Genomic DNA, 20,129 nt, shown 5'->3' on the forward strand with positions numbered 1-20,129 from the left:
GAATGTTTTCATCCTCGTTTCATATTATACTAAAAGCAAACCACATGTTTTCTCCAAGAATCGGAGTCAAACATGGACATTTTCTGTTCTGAGTATGGAAATACTTTTGTCACACAGCTCCTCCCATTCTGCTATTAGCTATATTCACTGTAGTCTATGATTAATGAGGCCTTGTGATTAATGAGGCCTTGATTTTAACAAGGAAACAGGCCTGAGTAGGCTGTGAGGCTGTATGTCAGTGAAGGTGAGAACTTGGGAATCTTTGCTCATGTTTTCCTCTATATACTGACAGCATTCCTTCTAACTAGAGCTTGATTTAGGAGGCTTTTTTTTTTCCCCCACAGAAGTAGCTCAAATGATTAATGTAAGATGGAAATGAATTGCTGAACCTTTACAGTAAGAAGCTGAAGATTTTGATTTTTCTTGCCTTATTCCCTGGTTTAGGATTAATATTTTAACCATTTGAATAACTGATGATTTTTATCATAAGAATCATTCATTCATTTTGAGATGGATCTGGTGAGTGCATTTCAGAAAAATACTGATAAAAATTAAATAGCATAATGATGATTTACTATGACTGTGCTAAAATACTTAGCATTGTTTTTTGTTTGTTTGTTTTTAATGAAAAAAAAGGAGTTTTCCAAAAAGTAGACAGATTTAAATTTCATTCAGATGAAGGGACTGGACATTTCATTCAGTTGAAGGGACTGCAAGACAAGACTTACAAGGAATGGTTCATAATTGGAATTTTTAATTTATAAATTGAATTTTTAATTTATAAATGGGAATTTTTAGTCTGGTGAAAAGGAGGCTTAGGGGACACCTCATCATTCACTATCTGAAAGGAGGCTGCAGCTGGTGTTGGAGACCAGCCAGGGTGCTCAGAGGGTTTTCAGAGGACAAGTGATAGAATGTGAGGAAATGGTTACAAGTTGTGCCAGGGAAGGTTTAGACTGGATATCAGGAAGAATTTCTTCACAGAAGGGGTGATCAAGCATTGCAACGGGCTGCCCATGGAAGTGGTAGTTGCCATCCCTGGAGGTATTTAATAGATGTGTGGACGTGACACTAAGGGACATGGATTAGCGATGGGACTCAGTAGGTCAGGTTGATGGTTGGACTTTATTTATTTTTTTCAACCTAAATGATTCTACAATTTTTATTAGTAAAGTTCCAAGGATGATTAAATCCTTTAACTGGTGTAAATCACTTTACAGAATTGAGTTTCAGTTAAGTTTATGAAGGTAAACAAGCAGCATTTTCAGGAGTTTCAGAATTATTATTTAGAAATTTTATTTGGGAACAGACTGGCCTGAAGCTGTGGTGGTACCACAGAGAGCATTATAAGTTCACAGAATCCTAGAATAATAGAATAACCCTGAGTTGGAAGGGACACACAAGGATCATCAAGTCCAACTCCTGCCTCTATGCAAGACTACCTGAAAATTAACCTATATGTCTGAGGCTGTTGTCTAAATGCAGTATGGCAATCAAATGTTGCCTGAGATTTTGCTTGTTGAAAGCTATCTGTTGGTACTTGCTTGATAATCCTGATACAGTGAGCTGGGTGCTAATAGGTCAGTTTTTAAGAATGAGTATATATTCACACCATGGGATCACCACTGTAGTTTGGTATGTGGTCTGGATACAGAACATGTGATTTCTGTAGAAAAGAGGCCAGCTTTGAACTCTGCATGTTCTCATAATCTGACCACCTCCAAGTCAAAAAAAATACTCAAAAAACTAAGACTTTACATGGTTGGCAAACATCTTGTTAAAGATTTATCTTTTCTCTTAGACTAAATATGGTCAATAAAATACACTCCTTTGAGCAATGAGCTACAATCATCTTTACAGCACTTCACAAGATGTTGATAAAATGAATTAAAGAAGGGAAAGCTGCTGCTGAAAGGAAGTGGGGTTTATATTTGTTTGCCCTGTAAGAATATAATAACATAGTATACTGGGGGCTGGGGCATATATTGAAGGTGTGGGGATTATCACTATCTGTTTACCATCTTGTTATTCACTAGATGTACTCTAGGATCTCTCTAGGTATCTGTTACCATTCCCTGATAGTGATAGAATATAGAGTCCAGTGAAGTTTTGATCTGGCTCATTATAGCCACTGTTATGTTCCCAGAATGAATTTATGTGAATTGTGTTTGCTGTGGCAAAGCAAAATATTTGAGTTTGCCTTTTACTTCTTTCCACTCCTTGTGCCTGTAAAGCATTCTCAGTAAAGAGCCTGTCAGTAGTAAACACGGGGGTCAGTTATGCATTTAAAGGAGATGCCCAAATTAGGCATTTCATCTCTCTATTTTGTGAGTTGAATCTTGGAGGAGTATCTGAAGCATCCCTAATTGTCCTGTATGTAGCCTGTATGAAGGCTAGGTGCTAATTCAGGCATTTACATTAGATACAAAAAAGCATGGAATATGATTGTATTTCCAGTAAAGGCATTTATTGACCATATTGTTTTAATTGTGTTGACAGTACTGAGGCATTGCCTTGGTTTGAGTACTCTACAAACAAAACAAAATTAAAGCAGGGTAACTAACTCCTGAAAACTCTGAATTAAGCAGCACAGGATAGTCTGGACAGAACACAGTTTCATCAGAGCCTGTGCCTTTAGTTCATGATGTGGACTTGATGGTATCAAGCCCCTGGATCAACAGCTGATCCATCTGCAGTTCTGAGGTCTGTGGGCAGGGCACAAACCATTCTGTATTGTGGAGTCTCTAATCTGTTGCTGAGAATTAAGCAGCTGTTACTAGACTTGTAATTATTTGGATATGTAAAATACCTAGCTCATGCCTGCCTTAAGGAGAAAGTGTTTTCTTAAGGAGATTTAGGATTGGTTTATACCTTTGACTTCCTTAACTTAATTGCCTGCTTAGTAGCTGTCTGAGTACATGCATATTCCAGTTTGTGTTAATTTTTGTGGTCTAGCCCTCATATTTCATGCATATTAGCAATTCATAAATATGTTAGGAAATTCTCCAGACTATTCCTTTCCTTCAATACAAACCCATGAAAAATGCTTCTCAAAATAAATTCTTAGTGGCAAAGTCGTTCGAAAAGAAAAGCATTGTACGCTGTATGTCTTAGAACTAAAACAACTTTTTTTTTTTTTTTTCTGCTTCACTCTTTCTTCTTCCCTCACCCTCCTACTCCATTTAAAGGCAACGTAACATCACCACAAAGGAAACTTTCTCTTTTCTGCACCATAAATCATTCATTTCCCCCTACAACACCAAATCCCTCCCACTTGGGAGGCCTTCCACATTTGCCATTTGTGTTATAATCTCCACTGTATTTCTGCCTGCCATGTTGATTTATCCTTTGCTAACAAATCAGTCTGTATGGCAAAGCTGCTACTGTCAAATTCAGGCTTTGATGAAATGGTAGGTGCTCTGTAAAACATAGCTGTGATGTGAGCACAGCGGAAGATTAAGTTAAAAGGAAAGAAGGATTTTTAAATAAAAATAAAATATGCATAATTGAAAAATATCTAGTCTCACACATACCTCCCAGTGCTGATGGGGTGTTGCTTTGGGGGTTATAAGTAGGTTAGGCTGACAGAGAATCTTTAACAGTTCTCCTCCTTTCCATTCCAACTCATGGAACCTCTTGTATAAAACGTCAAGCAGATGGCTTAGTGATGGAAAAAAAAACATACAGAAAAGTTCATATGCACTAGAGCCTTATCTACATTTACTCCCGTCTCTATAGGTAAGGAACAAGTTTTAAAGCAGAGGGCAGAAAGTCTGAAGAGCTGACATTAATTCCAAACTTTTCCCAATCATTCAGCGTGATCAGGTACAAAGAAAGCATCAGGCCTCTTTGCACCTGAGGTCTGTTTCTGTAAGATGGAGCTGATAATGCTAACTGGCAAAAGTGGTGTGGGGCTGCAGAAAGAAATAAATCAGACTAAATTTTAGAACTTCACAAATGAATGTAAAGCACAGTGGTAGCTGAAAGATTCATTGAATTGAAGAAATGGGTTGATTTGAGATTAATAAATACTAGCAACTACTAAGTTCATTGACTTACGCTTTTAACTTTCTGCTGCTCTGGGGCTCTTCCTCAGTAGGACAACTACTGTTGAATTCATCTTTTGATCAACTGACTGTTACAAAATTGAATGGAATTAAAGCTAAAAAAGGACATGGTGACTCAGATGTGACCCGGTGTTGTACAACTGGAGAACAGACTCTGTAACTATTTCCATTTGCTCCCCTGATGGACATTGCCACTATAAAGGTAAATTATCTGATCCCCTTCCAAATTAGGTTTCAAACTGCTTCAATTTTCACCTGGTGTATTAAAGGCTGCATGTCTGGCCAAGCGAGTGGGTTCCTAATTGTTGCTTGCTGTTATTCAGCAAGCTGTTCTTCAACTACAAGTTAGATTACAAAGCCTTCACCCTGAAATTATCTAAGCTGGTGAATATCTAATATCATTATACCCCACAAGGAGGAGAAAGTACAAGGACTGAGGTCATAATCCTGATCCTCTTTAATTCAGCTCCTCAAGATAAAATGCTGGTGGAACATGGCCAGAAGCCAAGTTAACCTCTCTGTTAGAGGTTATTTGATTCTTCATTTTATGATAGCTAAATCCTTCAGTGGATCTAGTCCTATGTCTACATAACTTCAGCATGCCTGGGATTCCATCAGATGACAGAATATTCATCCTGGAGTCGGAAGTCTAGCATCCCAATTTGTTAGACAGGGAAAGCAAAGTACCTGTGAATGGGACTCAAATCACACAGAAATATGAGTAAATGTTGTTTAGTATGGTTTAAGAGAAAGTTCCTGCCTTATAAAGAAAAGGTGCTGGAAGCTGGAAAATATTTATTAAAATCTAGTTTAATTCAAAAGAGACCAAATGAGATACATTCTTTCCATTTGTCACCTTAATCTTTGGATTCTAGAACCCTTATTTCCCTTTCCTCTATTCCAATGAATAATTGAGCATATAATGGTTTAGGAAAGATTGAGAGAGGCTGACCTGGCATACAAGATATGAATCAATGTTACCTTATTTCCTAAGGAATGTAGAACCAATTATTTTATTTTTTTTTTCAGATCTTCCCCATTAACATCTTAATTTCCCAATACAATTCTGAGAATTAGATTAATCACACATGACACTCTGCCAACTTTAATTGGAAACAATGACTGCCCGTGAATAATAATATTTTTTGTGTGTTTGCAGCTCCAGATGTTTGTAGAATGATCCACCATTTCCATTTCCTACATTTAAAGCCAAGCTTACAAGAGATTTAATTTCAACTCTTTGACTCAAATTGGGCAGAATTTGGGATTTGGAAACCATGTCCTCAGCTGCCTTGAATTGTAGGTCTTTGTATTCCTACATGCTGAATTCATTCCTCAAACAGTTTAGTTTCTGGCTATTCTGGACAAGACATTGTTAAGGTGAAATAGACAATTAACCTCTGGGCTGGGAGCCCCAGGCAGTATCAGGACTAGAGTGACACTGAAAGGTCAGTGAACTGTAAGCATCCCCATGGCTGAATTTCATTTATTCCCTAATGTTGGGTGTGGATGCCAATAGCAGGCAATTGCTGAAGTCTCTTGGTGACACGGGGCCAGGGACTCTATGAAAAAATAACATCTTTTCACTCCGGGTTAGAGTTATAGTGAGATTTATGGAGGCAAGAAACATCAGGCAGCTGTAAACAGTAATAATGCTAATAATTCTGCCTTCGGTTGTGACCAGCCTGTCTCTGCTCAGTGTTGCTTGCTACATCCTAATGTCCACAGAAGCTATGGCTACAGTAACACAGGTGTTGGGAAGGTTGGGTTCAAGGAGATCCTGGATACAAGTGCAGCTTGCAGTTCAGTCATAGAAACTTGAAAGCTTTTCCCGTACAAAACAATGCAAAGAGCATCAAGCATGCTCTTGTAACTTACAGTTTTTTTTTTAGCACAGGCTCTTTATTTTGGTCATTACACAACTGGCCTTCTGGTCCTGCAGGGCCCTTCCTCTACCCATGTTTCCTTTCAGTACCCTTCTCCTTTTTTTTTCTTTCTTTCTTTTTTTTTTTTTTTTTTTTCCTCTACATCCCTTCCCTCAGCTGTGCTCCACCTCAGTTCACTAACAGGAGAAAAAACAACCCAGGGACAAGCATACTGGTTTTCACAGCTCTATAGTGTTTTATCTCTTTCTCTTGTCCTTGACTTGTCTGTTCTATGAGGGCTACTTTTTAAGCAAAAGGTATCTATTATTCAGTACTTGCAAAGTATGCAGCATGAGGGAAGATTAATTTGTAAGTAGCTTTATATAAAGGAAGTAATTTCATAATTTTGCTATAACTCCGTGCATCTACCAGGATGTGTATGCAGAAGCACATGCACCCACCCACTACTTTGAAAACAAATTCTTGCTATATGTCCCAAACTATTCTGGAACAATACTAGTCCTGGTTCTTCAATACCATCATGTGTAATATAAAACACATTATCAAAAGCATATTTTACCTATTGATGCATTCTTGGGCAGGATAGGACTTTCAACCTCTCCTTTTCCACAGTTTGAGATAAGTGGATGAAAAAAAGCAGTTATATGTGAACAGATCCTATTGACAGGAAACTGAACATATTCTGATTTGATTTTTTTTCCCTTTACCTTTATAACTGAAAGCTCTGTACACCAAACAAGAAAAATACACACCAAAAGTTTGAAGCAAGAGAGCATGTGCATTCCAAACAATCATTAGATCATTATTTCTACCTGCAAGCCTATCATCTCTATATCCTGTCATATTAATGAAGCCCCAGAATGCTGGTTGGCACTGACAGACCAATACATTGCATGTTTTATAAAATATGTATGCCTCTTTCTCTTAATTCTACAGAGATGCAAATTCATACATCTCCCTATCAATAACCTGTTTCTTAATCATAAGATAACATTCATTCAAATTAAAGCCCTGTAACTCTTTTTTCACTAAGATAAAGAAAGGATCTTACAGTTTGATTTATTGTAATATGACAATATTGGGAACATTAAATGTTAATATCAGTGCTGTCATTTTAATCATAAGCTCAGAATAATTCTTACACTGACGAGCTCAGAAATTACTTCATTTTTAAAAGGAAATTTATTGTGCTATATTGGCAGGTATATAATTCCTTCTGTTAGAGATCTCATGGAATATCTGCTTTCAAAATAGGCTGAACTGGTAATTTGTAGTTGCTCTGTCACTGTTTTGCTATATAATCTCATTTACCTATTCTTTCTCTTTTAAACTGTAGGGAACTGAATGTATCTTTCCTGTTTTATTAACAATCATAGAATCATAGAATCGCTTAGGTTGGAAAAGACCTCTCAGGTCATCAAGTCCAGACATTAACCTAGCACTGCCAAGTCTACCACTAAACCATGTCCCTAAGTACCACATCTACACGTCTTTTGAATACCTCCAGGGATGGTGATTCAGCCACTTCCTCGGGCAGCTTGTTCTAATGCTTCACAACCCCTTTAGTGAAGAAATTTTTCCTAGTATCCAACCTAAACCTCTCCTGGTGCAACTTGAGGCCATTTCCTCTTGTCCTATCGCTTGTTGCTTGGGAGCAGAGACTAACCCCCACTCCAATACAACCTCCTTTCAGGTAGTTGCAGAGAGTGATAAGGCCCTGAACCTCCTACTCTCCAGGCTAAATAAACACAGTTCCCTCAACTGCTCCTCATAAGACTTGTTCTCTAGACCCTTCACCAGCTTCATAGCCCTTCTCTGGACACACTACAGCACCTCTATTTCCTTCTTGTAGTGAGGACCCCAAAACTGAACATTGCATTCAAGGTGTGGCCTCACCAGAGCTGAGTACAGAGGGATAATCATTTCCTTAGTCCTGCTGGCCGCACTTAATTTCTGATACCAGCCAGGATGCCATTGGCCTTCTTGGCCACCTGAGCACGCTGCTGGCTCATATTCAGTAGTCACAGATTCACTGTTATTCACTAATTCACAGAATAAAATATAAAAATCAATCAGCTCTTCAAAGGAAAAAATATTTTTCTCATTAGAATAATCAGAGCTGTTTCCTTTCTTCTGTTAATGTCCCTATATGCTGCACATGACCTATATATCCATTAATAACACTATTATTTGTAGATGGTAGCAATTCCTGGACTTCAAAAGAGATCCTGTGTTTTCATGCTGCTAGATTGGTAAAAATGCATTCTTTCACAAAGATCTAGATATCTCACTGACAAGATCATCAAAGATGACAGGAAGCAATGATATTATTATCTTTTAAGAGATGAGGAATAGAGATATCATTTGACTATGTTGTTCATCAAGGTCTCTGTTGAGACTTTTGTCTGTTGTGTAAAAAGTATTATATTGGCAAGGTAGCTACCAGTCCAAGTAACTTTGCTAAAATTCGCCCTGCAGAGCCTACTTATGTGTAAGTACTGGCGATCTATTAAGACCTAATATTTTAAGATAGAACATGCTTTCATTGGGAAGCAGACAAAATATTTCTCTCACTTTTTTGGTCACTTCTGGGGACTAAGTTGTGGTATTATCTAGGAAGGCTGAAAGCTCACTTCTTTGTAATCAGCTCCCTAGGGCTGCATCAGAGGACCAATCTACTATGTTTATTTAGAAAAATTATCAAAACAACTTAATAAAGTGTTGGACCTACAGCTGCCCAGTTAAAAACTGGAAGAAGCTGCAGAGAATTTTTTTATGAAAAAAAAATTCAGGGTACCTTCAGGGTAAACCTGAGGAAGAGCCTGGCTCAACAGAAAGATATCTTAAAGAAGGAAAGGTCATTGAGATTGTGATGGATGTGGAAAGAAGAATAAGACAAATTTACAGCAAAAGAAACAAATGAGGTTGCCAGAACAAGGAAAGATCTGGACGAGCAACTGTGATGCAACAGATCAGTTTCTGTACAGAGAACAGTCTTAGATAAATCTTTCTTCAGTCTTAAACAGACTACACTACAAAGATTCACAACCGATTTTAAGCCTGTCTGCTTGAAGTTTCTAATGGTTGAGGTACCAGCTGGATCCCATTTTCATTCCAGCTAATATCTGGGACATGGAACAGATCAGGCAGATCTCAAAAGTTAAAATAAAAATAACCTTATATGTGCTTCTGTTATAAGAACCACAGAGTTGTTTTCCTAGGAAGTAACAAAAGCAAATCCAGAAGAGGAATTAATCCTGTTTACAAGATGGGAGATACTGAGGGGTAGTATATAACTGGCAGATACAGAATAGCCATTTAAGAGCTGTGGAGAAAAAAAAAATAAAAAGGAATTAAAGAAATTATTTTTCCATATTTAAAGGATCAAAGGTCAGAAATTTATAAGAAGACACAGTATCTGCTTTGCACATACTACCAATGCTGCTGAACAGATACATTCTCTACGCTTCTGTGTGCGTATTGTTCAAAACTCATTGCAGTTAAGTTTCAAATCTTATAAAAGGGACTTACTTCCAGAGCCAAATGTTAAACTTCTTTTCTAATCCTCCACAATTTTATTTAATTGTAGGTAGATAAGGTGTGAAAAAGCAGCAAATTCCTTTAGAATCCTCTGGGCTGAGGAATTGAGCAACAAAAGACAAAAGGCAAACCACTTTTTCATTTAATAAATGAAAATTAAACAGTAAAGCAGTTATACTTTTCCAGTCATAAATATTACAATACACATTATACAATATTTTTTCTTTTCAAAATACCTAATCTTATGTTTCCCCAGGAGGAAACATATCCTCCTGCCTGCCTTGACAAACTCATAAATTCTAGATGAACTGTTATTTAGAAACATGTCAGGATTGTAATTAAAAAGAATTGATACTTAGTACTTGTCTATTTTCTTTCACATTGATGGATTGAGGAAGGGACAGAAAAACACATATTTACATCCGTGTAAACAGAAATAAAGGCAATAATACTTGGATTGCATCTAGTGATACCATTAGTAAACTCCAATATGCTTTGCAGTTAAGATATTATTCTCCAGATGTACAGAGGAGCTAGGTAAAAATGTTAAGTCTCAGCAGCTCCTCAGATCTCTCTGTACTGGTGATAACTGTGTCACTCCATGACACTTCTTGTTATAGGAGCTTGTTTACAGATACTCATTAGCAGTTCAACCAGTTAGGTTGAAGTGCTTGCCTAAGGCATCTTTTCTCCCTCCCTTCCTTCCAATTTTATTGTTACTCAAAACAAGCTAAAGGAAAACAGACAGTTTTGCTTTTGCTAAAAGTTCCTGTTTAGTTGAGAAACTCTGACAACTTTATCCTTTGGAACACTTGCAGCTACAGTTGAAGTTGATGAGAATTGTGTTGTTATTTAAAACTTTGAACTATAGTATAATTTACAATGTAAAACAAAATAGGAAGGTGAAGTTACTTCAGAATGAAAAAATTAAACGATTGATTCTGAAAATATTTCATGTCGACTTTCTCCGCTTTTCTTATTTTTATTTGTTCTCCACTTTTCCTTTAAAAAAAAATATCTGACAAGTATGTTGTTTGTGAATTATTTCTATTTCGGAGGAACTGCACATTCTATGTAGATAAACTTCAGTGAAGATTCATTGTTTTTATGGGAGTACAGTGTATTGCCTAGCAGCCTCCACCCCCATGCTGTTTGCACATATCTGAATTTTATTTCATGCTTTCTTAGAGCTACCATCATTCATGTTCCTCATCTCTAGGATCTGTGAAGATTCTCTTCACTATGCAGTCTATGAAAGGATCTGTGTGATTTCCTTTGCCTGTACTCTCTTCTCTTCTCCCCTTCCCTTGTTTCCCCTTCACTCCTTTCCTCTCCCCTCTTATTCTCTCCTTACCATCAGTTTACTTTGCAGGACTGTGTTAGCAAACAGGCACATAGCTAAATAGGCAGATATTAGGAGAGGAAAAATGTAAAGGGTAATCTCCAGTGTGAGAGTAGATGAAGTGTGTAATGACATGCTGAGACACATTGATGGTGCTATCCAGGTAACCTTGATCAGCAGCAGCTGGGTTAGTTCACCTCCTTTTGTCCTAAGGTGAATGGGTCTTCATTTTGAAAGATGACCAGGAACTATTAACGTCTACTTATCAAGACTTCTTCGTTCGCTCTGTAGTTAATTGCTTGTGTAATGCTTTCTGCTAAGTCATTGAAAGATGATATTCTGGCCTATGCTTCAGTGAAGAGGTAAATGGGGAATAGGAGAAAGAGGGATTTCATAATACGGTCTGTAGAATCTCCACGCACCATTACATTGCTTACCAAGCACAGGACATATGGGATATATTTCTGCTATGAGAGGCAGCCCTGATAGCCTCATATACTTTTTCTCACTGTGGAGTGAAGTCATGCTACCCTATTCCTACTGCTATATTTACACTGAACCAAACTTACGTCTATCATCTTTGAATTTATGCCTAGCTGGGAAAAAAGGCCATTTATCAAGCTGCTAGCACTTTCATATCAGAGTGACCATGAACCCTTTGAGGCAATTACTATGCAATAATCTTTAAGTTCTACCATAATAAATAAAGTGCAAGTGCACAAATCTTCACTGGTAAAGTGCTAAATGCTAACAACCTAATAAGAAATTAAGAAGAGCTAGCTCTTTTCTTTTGACAAAGTTTTCCAACAGGACAGCCATGAGGAAGACACTAAGTGATGGCTCTTCCCTTCCACTTCTGTATGTTTCCTCTGGCACCCTGAAAGCACATGACCACCCTTACCTTAACTTGCACCTGGCAGGTAACCTTCAAGTGAGATCTGGGCCCTCTGTCATAGTTGGGTCCTTGGCTTTCCTTTGCTATGTTTTTCTGTAAAACTTCTGCTTCACAAAGTAAACTCAGTGTGTAGAATAAAATTGTTCTGCAATTTTGAATTCAATTTAGCCTTTCCATATCTGAAGAAAGTTTGATGAGTTAGAAAACAGCTGAGCTGCCTTCCCATGTGTTGGAAGTTATTACACAGGCAAGTCAAATCCTGTTGTTCTTTTTCACAAACACATATTAGATGAGTTTGCAAAAGTAATGGCACAGTCGTGCAATGGTTGGCACATTTCTCATATCTCATGAACTAGAAGTCAGCCAGCTAGCTTTTGAAGCTTTCAAAACCATCCATCTATCATGTTGAATATTGATCTTTGTGCATTGTAAGAAGGTTTCCAGCATGGAAATGGAGCATAAAACATTATTTCAATTATTTGCCCAAAGCTACACCAACCTTTTGGCTTGTTAAGTTTCAGGGGTTGATATATTGGTAATTCAATTATGATGAATTACCAAGCATTTCCCTTTCCAGTTCATTCCAGTTTTACCAGTGCTCGAGGATAAAAAAAAGAGGGAATATTAAATATTAGATACTTCTCAGTTCTTTTACAGGCTGCAGACAAAACAACACTGCTGTCTTCACTGCATTCCTCTAGCAATGAAGTAGTGTTGTGGTACATTTTTCATGTGTCTCATGTTCTTTTGCTGGTAGCTAAAGGATCTTTTACATCTTACTTGTTTGTACTGACACTGGCTATGAACTATCTTATTATTTAGAAGTTCTGAGTTGCTGTTGTCATTCCAGCAGAAATCAGAGAGTCTTCAGTGACGCAATTCTTTGCAGCACTGCCTGTATATATTAAAATCTTCATGAGGATCTGGATGGGAACTAGAACTATGCTAAAGGGGAAACTTCACAATCAACTGGACGCACAAGCAGTCACTGCCTTCCTCTGTCCATCCATTCTTGCCCTTGGAATAGCCCATTGTGCTAGTTTGGCAGAAATGCTTGTATTAGCTGCTGTGTGGTGGGCTGACTTGTGGAAGGAAGGTGGCAGAGCGCCAAAAACAAATGGCTGGGAAGCTGGTGGTACCAGTTATCCAAGGTTGTTCAAGCAGTTTCTCTGTTGAATTTTCAGTCACAGTCTCAGAGTTCAGATTTTTGGGGGATCAGGTTTCAGATTTTGTTCAAGGCACTATCAGACACATCTGGGTCAGAGTCTGGAAACAGTCTCTGTCTGGTTTTGGTTTGGCTTGGCTGTAGCTGAAACCACAGGAGCTGGTTCAAAGAACCAATGAATTGGAAAGGAGTCAGACTGAAGTTCACATGCTGATTTATCTTTAAGCGATGTTATCTTTAGTATGGGATTAGTTTCTCTGTTGGATTTTGTATGTACCCCACTGCCTACTAGATTTTGCAGAAGGTAGAAATAAAACAGTTCTGCCACTTACAAGATGCAAAAAGCATTCCAAAACCACATCGGTTGCACTTGTAATGCTGTAGAAAAGCCCATCTGTGCTGCAGCATCCACAAGATAGCTTACTGTCACTCTGTATAAACTCAGCTATTTACTTACAAGAATGCAATTCAGGCTATTCATTTGGTAAATACCACAGATTTCCATTGGATAATGGTGAGTTGATGAGCCTGATTTAGTTAGACATTTTAATTAATTGCTCCAAAAATGCCTGAGCAAAGGGGTATCATCAAATAATCAATTATCCAGTGGCTTTTAATTGAGATAGTTAGGACTATTTTCTGTTGTCAGCCTTTCAGAAGTTTAGGATCCTGTTTCAATGATCAGAAAATTATATCTGTGCTTATAGAGAAACAGATATGTTAAAAGAGGAAAAAACTCATGGCTGGTTCAAATAAATGTCATAGACTGGCAGACATAATGAAAATACTTCATTTACTCTACTATTAAAAGTTAATGATGTGTGTATATAATAACTTAAAATCTAATGTTTTCAAGTGCTGGCTATGGATTTTCCAGAACAGCTGGATACAACATGCATGCTAATTCAGAGAGCAGCTGGATTTCCCTCTGCTGTTGTGAATAGGTGGGATTTAAAGGGAAGAGTGCTGCCTAGTGCCAAACATAATTTCCAAACCATTGTGTCCTCTTGGGATATTTTGATTGAATTAAGAAGTTTCAGCTAGTTCAGTAAGTTCATTATAATGGGTAACAAAAGGTACTGTTCACCAGACTTACTGTAAACAACATGTAGGAACTTTTGCTCATTTGCTAAGTCTGCAAGTGATTCTTAAAGCACTATCTGGATTGTCTGAACTTTAGAAGTCATATTAGACATTACAATACATTAAAAATCTATCTACTTGTTGGAGTGTCCCCACATACTCTGATTTTCTAATATCTGAACTAGAACTTCTTAAAAAAAAACAAAAAAAAAACTGTATGAGAAAGAGCAAGAAAAATATCTTTCTCATAATGATTGCAAGTGTCTGGAAGAAAATATCCTGTACTTCTAAATTCTTTCATTCTTGCCTGCCATCCTTACTACAAGGCCTCACTGTCTTTGTTCTTGCCAGATTGATTTGCCCCCAGAGCAAATATGACTTTATTATTCCATTTTTTTACAAATGTGAGTTCCTGTCATTGTTTAGGTTGAAATCTTTACCATCTCTTCGTTCTTCTGTTTACTCAGCGTGAATATCCAGTACATGCAGTAATTCAGTTTAACTTTATCAGATATGTGGTCCCATGGTAACAGTGGGGAATATCTTCATTATTAATAATATTATGAGTACAGCAGACTACTTATGGAGCTGTGTCTGCATATTTGTGGAGTGTGTCTAGTGTTATCTGTCCTCTGCTAATTAGAATTTAGCTGACAAAAGCATGGAGTGAAAAGAAGGGAGGACATTTTTGCTTTGACTGCTTATTATAGTTAGCTCTATACTGCGCCTATACTGCAGATTGCAGCACAGAAGAAATACATTAAGTTCAGCTGCAAATTAATGTGCTCAGATAATAGAAGGAATTTAGCCATTCTAATATGGAACTTTGTGTAAGATTCCCAAAGACAATGGACTTGGGAATTTTAAGAAAAAGGGGAAAAATGGTATTAGCAACATGGGATAGATTGTGTTGTACAGATTTGCTGATACAGCATTTGGTACCATAATGTTTTATTGTTACTCTGCCTGCTCCATGCCTTCACAGCCTGGAGGCAAATAATATGAATGGTATATGAATCGAACTGTATTGTTTTCCTATGGTAAGGATCTAGGAGAAGCTTGGAAATTAATATTTTGGAATAAGTTGAAATTTTGATCACCTTCCACATAACAGAACTCACCAGGAGTATTGAGAGCCCAGCTGCTCTTGGACATATGTCAAGAACAGGCTGAAACTTTTAAGACATAGTAGAATATAAAGCAACAAATAATCAGTGGTGAACTGCATGTGTTCTTGTCTGTAGCAGTGTTTCTGAAGGGGGAAAATGTGCTTTGTCAACCTTGAGTTTTTCAGCTTTTAGTTTCCTTGTCTATACTTCTGACTATTCTTGTATTACATGAGGGAGAAGCTAGAAGTAGTATATCTCCAGCCATGGGTAGGAAATACGTTATATATATATCCTTTATATTAGTGCTGCTTGAGTGCTTGCTACACAGCGCCATGGAGTGGAACATTTCACTTGCATGTTAGGGCTCTGGCACCCCATGATAGGAAAATAGCCATATATCAAGGCCATGGGTGGTAAAGGTTGCTTTCAACAGGGCTTCTGGCAGGTGGGCCACTTAGGAGACACTTTTCTTCATATGTTCCTCAGCAGGGAGCTTCAGTGCTGTGCTGGAACCTTTCTCCAGCTCCATAGTTCAAGTGAGTCATGGAGTGGAGAACAGGCTGTGTGATGTGCTCTGATATGTAGGTAGGGTGCTAGCAATGAGCAGAAATGAAGTAGAATCAGCTGTGAGTTGTTTTTTTTTTTTTTTTTTTTTTTTTTCCCCCTCAGTGAAGAAAGTGTGTTTCTACCACTTACTTATCTCTATCCTGAAGAAACTGTCAAAGAGGCATTACAAGGGATTCACGTCTCAAATATGAAATGAACTTTGAGAGGTACACCTTAAAGACAAACTCGGAGTCACAGCATATGCTGCTGGCATTGATAGAAAGGTCTGTTTCAAATAATAAGTCAGTAAGGCAAAACAAAAACCAGGGTGGAAGACCTCAAGAAAAGAAATAACACAGCTTGTTGATAGCACTAATGTGCAGAACTAATATTCTCACCATCAGACTTCGAGGCTGCACAGGGAAGCTGTTTCTTTTCCATTACCCAGAAGATCTCAACATGGAATGCAAACAGTTTTTCCTCATCTGTTTCTGGTAGAATTTCTGAGTGTTTACACTCTTTGGTGGGCTGATTCCTGGAGCTAATGCTTATTATCTCCCTTTCTTTTTTAAACAAAATCTTTTCAATATCTCAAGCTAGTATGGATTTGTTCTCCACTCCCTCAGTGAGAGCAGAAACAGAGCTTGTTTTAGATCCACTGGAAATATTGGCAAGGTCTTTGGAATTTGTGCATCGCTTTGAGTCCTACAGGCAAATAATAGCATACAGCAGAAATATTTACTGAACTGGATATCTAGTGATTTATTTTCTAAAAGGGCAAGTATCACTCTACAAAATTATCAGTCAGGATGTAGAAACTAAGGCGTACGAAGAGCATGCTGGCATTTTGACTTTTCTCTGGTGCATTTAGCAAGGTTCATTCATTAGGTTAAAATGGGTGTATTTTATGCAATCCATTTGATGTTACTGAAGGAGGTGGGCATTTGGTGACATTCGTTCTTCCCTGTTTTCTGTTTCTGTACTTCAGAGATAAATTGTCTGTCTCTCATTGGTTAGGGGAAAAGATGAAAACCTTGTAGTTCAGGTTTACAATTTTGACAGTTCTTTTATCCACTTTGCACACATCACTTCCAGTAAGGACATAATAAGGGATTTTGCTGTCAAAATCAGGACAAAAAAAAGGAAATGAAAAAAGAGTAAAATAAATTAATTCAAATTCCAGAATAAAAACAACCGTGGTGGTGATTTTTTCCTTATGGTTCAGTTACTGTCAACATTAATAGAGACAAGATTGATATGTTCTGCAAGCACTTTTGGAAATCTTATTAATATTACTGATTAGGTATTGACTAATTGGCTAATGGTTGTAAAGTGCTTGAAAGATAATATTAAGACACTTCTTCAATGGATTAGAGAGCACAGGCTTGATAGACCCTCCTTCCCAAGGATGTTAGCACTGTGTCTGTCAGCTTCAGATATGCTGGAGAGGCACACAGGTGAATACAGACATGGCACTAGTGAGTCCTAGACCAAGCAAGAGCTGCACTTTCAGCAGAGGTCCTTGTTAGCCTACACAGATATACAGGACCTTTTCTGGATAATAAAAGGCATTGCTATGCCACAGAGGCCTTTTGCTTGAATCCTGATCAAACACATTCCTTGTTAGGCAAGGAGGTATTACACATATGGATCTATGTGATCTATTGTAAAAATGGTTGCCAGAGTTTTTGGAATAAACATGAAAACAAACAGCTGATATTTCAAAAGTGAATCACAAATCTTGCAGCTCTGCAAAGTTACAAATATACAAATCTTATTACACATCTCCTGAGTGACTACATTAAGGTGATTCATGGATATACTGAAAATTCATCCTTGTCAGCTGGGTCTGAGAAGGATAAATTACCTGGGAGCAGCCTATTATGCTTGTTCTTAGTACTTTTAAAATTACAGTTGACGTTTATTTCTAAGATGTAATAATGCACAAGGGAGGATAACACTCTGCTACCATAGAGCTGTGAACACCTGCATTCAATAATGATTTGCATATTTTTTTCTCTTTAATCCAAGGATTTAGATTCCATTTACAAATATTTAGTAATTAAGCAGCTCAACAGTCTATGCCCTGGGAACATATTGTTTTTATTTATGGTTGTGTAAACTAAGAATACAGAGAGGTTGAAGGATTTATCTGCAGTTGGACCAAAGGTCATAGTGAAAATGGAGAAGTTGCACCAAAGGTCAAATGGAAAGTGAAGTGTCAGGACTGAGGTGTCTTGCCTTATATAGGCTTCAATCAGTCCATTTTCTACATGTATATTTCTCTTTGTATGATACACTCATCAAAATGGAGAAGCCATTTTTTCAGATCAAATCTTATATACTTTTAGATTTTTAAAGAGAGAAGGAGCTACTGTGATTCTCTAGCCTAACCTCTGGTGTAATACAGAGGATTTCCAAGAATTAATTCTTACTTCAAGACCAGTAGCTGCCACTAGACAGGAATATATATTTTCAGGAGCAAAACAGCAACAATAAAATACTGATTTGAAAATCTCTATCAATGGAGAGTTCACTGTAACCTTAACAAGGTTGTTGCAATGATTAGGACCCTTACGGTAAAAGTGTTTTCCTTACTTCAGTTATCTTCAATTTCTAAACATAAGCTGTTCATTTACCAATATTATTTATTTTGTGGGATTTAAGATTCTAAATGCCATAAGGGTATTATAGACCTAACCCTCAAAGACCGAGTGTGTTTAGTTTTTCTCAAAAAAGTTTAGAAATATTTATTCTTATGCTTGTGGAAATTTTTATTATCTTTATAAATGCCCAATCTCCTTATTAAATCATATCAAATTCTAATACTGTTCTGTTGGTAAAAGTGTCTGCACTGAAAGTATGCAGGATGGAAGAAAAGATTTCCTTTGAAATTCTCCTGTTATTGATTGTCTTCTTTTTCATTAAGAATGAGACAAAGATCACAGAAGGCGTTGATTTCCCCTTTCTTAGTCATATATTTTTTCATGTCCTTTTAGAATCCTCTCAGCTAAGGTAAACAATCCCAACTTTGTAATTCTGCGTCTCTTCAGTGAAGACATTTAACCAGTTTTCTTTATTTTCCTTGAAATGTGAATGTGACTTGCTTTTGACTTCTTACTATTTTTTTTTCCCCATTGGAAATTTGACTATGACTTGGAGAACAATGGAAAAGAATGTAATGCATTGTAAATTTCCAGTCTTGTGTTTCCTTCTGAGAAAATTTGAATGCAAATATTTGAGGAAGATAGATGCTGAGATGAGTGATCCAGCACAAGCAAAATTTTAATCGTGAGTCCTGAGATACAGAATTTGAGGTATGATACATAAGCAATGTAGTTTGATTTCTACTTCTTTACTAGACAGTATATGTAGCTCTTCAACATCAACTAGAAAGAAGTAATATTGGTAATCAAGTTAGAGAAGTTAAATGATGATAACTATATACATCTGCCATCTATATAAACTGAGCTACAGGTTACAGCGAACCTTGTGTGTTCAATTGTACTACTTAATCTGATTCAAATGCAGGAAGTCAAGAATCCTTTGCTGATATAGCTCTGCATAAGAAATACATTTGCAACATCGGTCTCTTCACTTGTGGATATAAAGTAGTTGAAAGTCATAGAAGAAATACCAAATTACAGATCATTTGCTGGTGGCTAGTCCAGGTCTTCTTGTCTGCTGTCTCTGCACATGGTAAAAAAGAGTGCACATGTACAGAAGAAGTCCTGGCATATATATGGAAAGAACATATGTATGGGAAGAAGAACTAGCATAGGGTGTATAGGGTGTATGCCCTCAGTGGATCCCCTAACATCCATAATAGGAGTCTGGTTTATTATTCTTATTCTTTTTTATTTTAATAATCATAACCACCCAGGCATCTATCTGTTAAAGATACACTCGATCCTCTTCTGTGCTATTATCAGGTATGAGGATCAGCACTTAACACTCTCAGTTGAGAATTTCAAAGCTACTTAAGAGGATTAATTTGTTTTTGCAATACAGCTGTTTCACAGGACTAGATGATTTTTGGCATTTCTGAGACAGGAAAATTACTTGGTTAGATAGCATACTGTTGACAAGCGCAATGGCACATTTTATGTAGCCTAGTTCACACCTCTCTGTCCTCACTCCAAGCTCAAACCTTTTCTTTCATGTTGTTTATATCATAAAACAGACCAAGACAAATTATTACATTAATTTTTGATTTGTTAGATCATAAGATTAATGACATTAATAGGGCTGTTGTATAAAGCCAAATAGTATTTAAAATAATGAAATAGACGTTTTTGTCTAGACATTGCCCTGTGAAACTATACCTCTCTGAGTAGAAGAGATGATACGGTAGTATACATCTTCTTTTCTCCTTTTAGTCTTGATCTTTGGCCTTTAATGCATTTTTAATATGCAGTGGTTTCTGTAGCTCCACAGTTGTTTTACCAACTGGCCAAATTCTAGGTACCTAGCTGATTTATATGTGAATGGGGAAC

General features: G+C 37.2%; 1 long non-coding RNA gene across 3 annotated transcripts in view; it reads left to right on the forward strand.

The window, feature by feature from the left end:
- LOC137857007 (uncharacterized) overlaps positions 1–20,129 on the forward strand; it is a 293,392-nt gene that overhangs the window by 45,275 nt on the left and 227,988 nt on the right. The gene's annotated exons all lie outside the window — the stretch shown is intronic.

This window comes from Anas acuta, chromosome 5 (assembly GCF_963932015.1).
Source record: "Anas acuta chromosome 5, bAnaAcu1.1, whole genome shotgun sequence".
Taxonomy (NCBI): Eukaryota; Metazoa; Chordata; class Aves; order Anseriformes; family Anatidae; genus Anas; species Anas acuta.